The sequence below is a fragment of the Sceloporus occidentalis genome, unplaced genomic scaffold, assembly GCF_023333645.1.
Source record: "Sceloporus occidentalis isolate IW3139 unplaced genomic scaffold, rSceOcc1.0.p SCAF_6, whole genome shotgun sequence".
Taxonomy (NCBI): domain Eukaryota; kingdom Metazoa; phylum Chordata; class Lepidosauria; order Squamata; family Phrynosomatidae; genus Sceloporus; species Sceloporus occidentalis.
The window spans coordinates 18,830,638-18,837,643 of record NW_028316986.1 but is presented as its reverse complement, the minus strand read 5'-3'; the positions used below and the strand labels follow the sequence as shown (position 1 = coordinate 18,837,643).

The 7,006-nt window shown below is 40.5% G+C and overlaps 1 protein-coding gene across 1 annotated transcript in view; it reads left to right on the top strand.

The window, feature by feature from the left end:
• Positions 1 to 2,938: 2,938 nt before the first annotated feature.
• The window catches only part of STON1 (stonin 1), a 29,672-nt gene continuing 25,604 nt past the window's right edge, over positions 2,939 to 7,006 (top strand). Inside the window, exon 1 of the mRNA XM_089528965.1 lies at positions 2,939 to 3,065. The gene's annotated coding sequence lies outside the window, so the exon portion shown is untranslated. The remainder of the gene's footprint in view (positions 3,066 to 7,006) is intronic.

The window sequence follows — 7,006 nt, the reverse complement described above, 5'->3', positions numbered from 1 at the left end:
CAGGCATCTCTACACAGGTGTTGCAGATCACCAAGGGACAGCACACCCATCTTCTCTTTTTGTACGTTTTTCCTGGTTTTGGTCCTAGACTATCTGTCCATATCACAGGCATATCACATCTGATTAATAATAATAATAATAATAATAATAGGTTTTATTTATATACCGCCCAATCACTGGGAATCCGAGCGGTTTACAATAGAGGGGATAACAGACAGTTCCCTGCCCACAGGCTTACAATCTAAAAGAAACGACACAAAAGGAGAAGGGAATGGTGGTGGGGAGGGGATCAGGTCCAGCATTCTTCTCTCCCTCTGAGGCCTGGACCAAGGCAGATGGACCGGAGGGAGGGCTCTTCTTCTTCAGGCTAGCCCCTGATGGAACTGGGCCAGCCTACTCTCTCCCTCAGATTAATGTGGCTTTTTTTGCCACTCGAATTGCCATGCCTGCGTAATTCCTCACTCACATAAGGACTGGCCAAATGAGTTGGTAGCCATTTCTGGTGCACCATCCCAGACTGCAGAGTACGCTTGCACATACTGGAGGGTACAGCATTTGACTTTCCCCTCATTTTAAAAAAAGTTCTCTTTGGAGTTGAATTCCTCAAGGGCTAGAAAGGGTCGAACATTTTGCCTTGATTTGCTAGTTTACTGCAGTGGTACTGAGGGAATATGTTTTGTGTGAACTAAGTCATTGAAGAAATGTTGAGAGATCTTGTAGCACCTTTGAGACTAACTGAAATAAAGAAGTTGGCAGCATGAGCTTTCATAGGCTTCACTCTACTTCCTCTATATGCATATAGTCCACTATATATGCATCTGAGAAAGTGAAGTCTACGAAAGCTCATGCTGCCAACTTCTTTATTTCAGTTAGTCTCAAAAATATGTTTCAAGATCTCTCTACATACTGATTCTACAGACTAACACGGCTATATCTGTAAATATAGTCAGTGAGGGAAAGTAGTGAATTTGTAACAACTGAAGTAATGAGGACCATCCACCAAGAAAGATACAGTCATACGTTCTGAATATAAATACAGTTATTTTTGTTCTGCAAGTTCAACAAGGAGTAGCCGGGAGTAATTTTACAGTTAGCAACAAATGCATGAGCAAAAGTAGTATCAACAATTATTCATAAAGACACTCCAGTTAGTGAGTGGGATTGTTGCCACATATATATTTGGTGGCAGCGGTCGGATCCTAAAGACCCCTTGTGCCGGCACATGAGAGGGTCAGTGGTGTCGTGATGGCAATGGCAAACCCCTTTGGAAGAAACTTGCAAAGAAAACCGATGGATGCTCAAGTCCCATTAAATACAATGGCATAGTGAAATGGTGTCCCTTATATAAAATGGCAAAATCAAGGTTTTCTATTTGGAATGTATACTTTTTTGGAATATTATCAAGACGTGTATGCTTGAATCTGTACATAACAAATCAGTGGATACAGAGGGCCAACTGTACTACCATTCCACCATACTATTGCTACTATGAAGAGAGTTGTTGTTGTCACTTAATTAATTAATCTTCTTGAGACTAAGGGCCACACACCACCAGAACATGAGGCGGACATGTGCAAGGGCAGCATTTTCCCTCCTTTCCTTGCCCTCGAAATGACGGCTGTTGAAACTTGACTTAAAGGAAAGTCAGCAAACAAATGGGACTTGCTTGGGAACCACTGCTAAGATTGTGCTGGGGAAAAAAATGGACTGACCAAGTAAAATGCCAAAATTTTATATACACACACACACACACACACAATATATATATATATATATATATATTTAAAAATAATACTAAATTTAACAAATATTACAAAGAAGATGGGTATATATAATACATAAAGTATAGAAGAAAAAAAATCAACCCAAAACACGGAATAATAATGCATTATCGACACCACTTGAAAGTGCTGTAGCTCAATCCTATGGAAGCCTGGGATTTGTAGTTTTGTGAGGCACCGGCAGTCTTTGGCAGAGATGGGCAAAGACCGTGTAAAACTACAAATCCCAGGATTCTATAGGATTGGAGCTAAGGCATAAATAAATAAATAAGGCATTATTGACGCCACTTGAAGTGCCCTAGCTCCAGCCCATGGAAACCTGGGATTTGTAGTTTTACAAGGCCTTCCGCCTCCTGGGATGAAACTACAAATCCCAGGGGCGTGTAGGACGGAGCCCCAATGGCAGTCAAGAGCGGTGTCTTTATATAACCAGCACGGCATTATCTCTACAGATAAATAATAATGAATAGATAATAGTAAATAAATGATAAATAGATAAAGCCGCTCTGAGAGCCTTTGTTACTCCAAATAAATACATTATCCTCAAGAGGGTCTCCTTAAAGTGCCACAGGAGGGTTTGGGATATAATGAAACATGTTGTTATTGTTTTCTTTTATGCATATTTTTAGTGATCGTTTGAAGAAGCGGGATATAAATAAATTTTATTATTTATTATTAATATTATTATTACTAATAGGCCAGAGCCATTCCCAAACTTTGGTCCTCCAACAATTAACATCCAACATGTTGTTGGATTTGCTATAATAGGGCCAACAAGCGGGATGTGTGTGTTTGGTTTTTGTTGTTGTTGTTTGGTCCTTCAGGTTTTTTTGGACTTCAGTTCCCAGAAGCCTCAGCCAGCTTGTCCAAATGTCAAGAACTCTGGGAGCTGAAGTCCAACAACAACAAAAAACAATCCAGACTAAGAACGGGTAACGCCCCTCGCGAGGGCGGGGTGGTTAAAAAAAGGTGTTCCGAGCCTGCGCATGCGCGGTCCTGGTGGCGTCGCGCGTTCACTCGGCAGTAAGGAAAAAGGGGGCGGGGCGAGAGGAGGAAGAAGGGGCGGAGAAAGGGGCGGGGCGAGAGGATGAGGCGGGGAAAGGGGGCGGGGCGCCATTGAGGAGTTTCTTCCAAAGTCCGTCAGTCGCCAAGTGAGAGGCGTCCAGGGAAGACCTCTCTTATTTATCTCTCCTGAGGCGGCTTCGTTCCTTCTCTTCTTGTCTTTTCTTCTCCCATCTTTCTCTCTGTCTCTCTCTCAAGTTTGAAGGACCGCCCAAAGCGCTGGTAAGGAGGAGGGGGACGCAAAGTGAAATAAGGCTGCCTGCATGCATCCACACTGGGGAAATGACCCGCTTTGGCCCCGCTTTAGCTCTTTTTTCTGGCTCAAGGCTATGGAATTCTGGGAGTTGGAGTTTGTTGTGGGGCCCAGAGCCACAGAACTTCACTGGGCGAACTTGGGCAAGGCATGCTCTGTTGTATTGAACCCCTTTCCTGTATTGTTAAGTGTTATATATGTGTATTATGCTATTATTTCTTAGGTTGTATGCCATGGGCAGGTTTACTCTCATCTGTTTTATTGTTTATTGCTATATAAATAAAGCATCATCATCTTCATCATGAAACTGATGCAGTGCTCAGGTTGAAAGTATCCCAAGTCAAGGAAAACCCTTCCTTGGTTTCCTTGTAAACTCCTGGAACATTTACCCTGGAATAAATTTGGCAGAACAGAGCGCAACCTACTTCCAAGTAAACAAGGAAAGTTTGCAGCAGCGGTTTGTCAAAACAGCCCTTGCTATTGTTACGAGAGCAGCGTTCGACTTTTACCTCTGCACTTTTATCACATCGGCTTCGTTTGAACAGAGCATTAAAATGCCCTCAAATTACAACGTTCGGATTAATCTGTATCACCTTGTATTACTTTATCGTTCTAATCCCGCCTCGATCTTTGGAGAGGTGGGAAATCTAAATAAACTCTATTATTATGATGATTATTATTGTAGTGTTGTGTTCAAACGAAGCAGACGTTTAATGCATGCCTATTTGTGGTTTTAGGGTTGTAATTTTAAATACGTTTTCCGAGTAGTTTCTTGGCAGTTCAGGAAAGGTGCCATATATATGTAAATGCAGGTTGAATCTCCCATATATTCCAAAAACCAAAACTTTTTTCCTTGGTGGAAGGGATAGCGGCATCTTTGCTTTCCGAAGATCCAGTGTACACAAACCTTCTCCATGGTTGTGTATTCCTGCATGCCAGGGGATTGGACTTACAAGGTCTCTATGAAACGTAAAGGACTTTTGTCTTTTGACTTGGGCCCCATCCCCAAGATTTCTCACCGTACATATATCCAAATACAAGTATTCCAAAATGGAGATAAACCTGAAATCCAAAACACATCTGTTTCCAAGCATTTTGGATGAGGGAGACTCAACCTGAAATAACAGCAATGCACCCTTCTTCCAAGGCTGGGACTCAGGATGGCTGACAACGTTAAAAAACACCATAGAGTTAAAACCATACAGAGACAATACGTTAAAACAGGATTACATTGCTACAATAATTAAAACAAATTCAATGCTAAAATATCCAGATAAAATACTTAAGATACATTAAAACAGTATAGTACCCCAGGCCATTCTTTAAAAGCATTCTGTTTTGAATGCGTCTGAAGAGGAAGGTTTTTGCCTGTTGGAGGAAGGCCATCCATCAAAGAAGGAGCCATTCTGGTACTTTAAAATGCAATCCTGTCAGCCCTCAGTCCTCTCTTCGCCAAGCTGAATATGCCCAACTTCTTCAATCTCTCCTAATATGTTTATTCTCCATACCTCTTATCATGTTCATCTCCCTTCTCTGAACTCACTCCAACTTGTCTATAGCCTTCTTACAACAAGGTGCTCAGAAGTGAATACAGTACTTCAGAGGAGGCCTGACCAGTGCAGAATATAATGGGACGAGATCCGTCAAGTTGCCAACCTTGAGAGCTTCAAGAAAGCTGTCAAGACAGATCTCTTCTGGCAGACCTTCCTGGATAGAGCCGGCCATGTAATGCTCCCCCCACAGACATATATAAGCAAAGACTCTGCCCACCGTTATTCTATTATTCACTATTGTTTTTAGATTTTATTGTCTCTAATTTTAATGGATAGAATTGTTTAATCCTTTTTTAAGGGAGGGGCAGAAATCGCATATATTGTATTTTTAAAAGATTGTACGCCGCTTTGATTGTGGTAGCAAAAAGCAAGATATAAATAAGTTTTATTTTATTTATTTCATTTCCTTATTGATATGGTTGGATGCTTGCTCTGTTTGTGCTCTGTAGTATTCTCTCTTTTTAAGCTGGATTTCTTTCTGGAGCCATAGCTCTGAAATCAACTAGCGGAAGGACATCTTAACAGAAGAGTCAGTATGTTCAGAAGCAGCAAATACTTTTTGAGATACGTTATACATTAAATTGATTTAATCTGGTATAGTAGTACCTTATGCAACATATAATCTTTACTTATAGAATAGGGAAAAACCCTTTAAGGTTATGTAGAATAACTTTCTGCCTCAGTCAGGATCCTTCATACACCTGACAGCATGTAAATTTCTCCCCATAGTAGCCTACATATGAGTATGACTTGTCTACAACTGGAGCAAGGGTTAAATACCCTTAGCAAGGGGCACCTACTTGAAACTTTAGGTCAGACATCTAACTGTTATTAACTTGTGCATGTCCTAAAGTGATGATCATCACAATCTTTGATTAAAAGAGCTAGAAGGGAGATTAGAGAAGTTGTTGGAAAAGGGTAAGGAAAATTTCCTGCTTCCATAGGTAATAACAAGTTATCTTACTTTGCAAGTAGAGCTGAGATGAAAATGCAATGAGCTAATCGTGGTCAGGAGTGTGGACCCAATATGCTTGATCCCCAGTTAATTTAACTTTAGTGCTTAAACTTCTGATCTGTTTATATATTTCTGAATTAAAGCTTATTAAATGACTGGTTTCATGCAGCTTTATGACTTTCATGTAAGATGGTGCCAAATGGTGAGCCACAGTACAAACAACTCTGTGGCTACATGAGGTCAGTTTTTGACTGGCGGACTGTAGATCTTGGGGCTAAATTCTCAGCTGGCTCAAAGCCCCAGAGCTTGCTGCAGTTGATGGCATTGGAAAGTTTTGCCTGCAAAGTCTCCAAGACAGCTACAGAAAATGCCAAGGAAGGGAGATCTTGGAACTTCTACAACCACTAACACATTTCAAGGATTGTGGAACATATGACTAAGTTGCTCAAGATCTTGTTCCTTTTTCACAAAATGCACAACTTTTGTCCTACTGATTTGGAAAGAACAGAGATTCTCAGATAGGCTTGTTTGTGGTAGTGGCTATGCTGGAAATGGTTGGAATTTTTTTTTGCCAGAAAGATTCATGGTGGTTAAAACTGAGGGAAGTGACTGTATATCACTGCTTTCTGATCAACATTCCTAACCAGTTTTCCAGTTACCAAGCTTTTAGCCACCTTTATTTGGATCTATGGAAACTAGCAGTGAATATTCTTATTTCCCCTTTTTACTGTTTATGGCAGTTTTCTATTTAGATTGGCTATATCAATTATACATGCTGCTTGTCAACTAATAATCCATTGCTTTGTATTTTGATTGAAGGAGAAGTCCTGCTCCCCACGCAAGGTAAAGATAGGAACCAAGAAATAAATGTTCAGAGATGAACTCTTACAGCTTATATCACTATAATGTGCACGGCCATAGAATGTTTATGTTAAAATGCCATTCACTTGTAGGTATTGGCTTATTAATTGATAAATAGGCAATAATTAACTCAGATATTTTATTTTGAATAATTTAGAACAGGGTGGAGCAGAAGGTAAATCTGGATCTATGGGGGGAGGGTTAACTGGGTTATTGTAGTGGACCAGCAAGGGTTTCTGACACACAGTTGTTCGACAACAAGAACAAGCTTACATCTTCCTAAGTTAAGCTGCTATAGAAATCTTGGTTTAACCAGGAGTGGAAAAGGCTGTTAGTTTGGTTCAGATTCTGAAAACAAAACTATACCCTAGGCTCAGATTGTGTTTGTTGGCGCCCTTTTACTTAATTTTAAGTGCCTGTCTTTTGTACCTTGTTCTGGTTGCTGTTCTAGAAAAAGAAAACAAATGATTGAAGTCTGCTCACTCTTGCTTTAGATTTCAGGCAAGCTGACAGGTCAGCTTTCCTCTGCTGTGAAAGCATT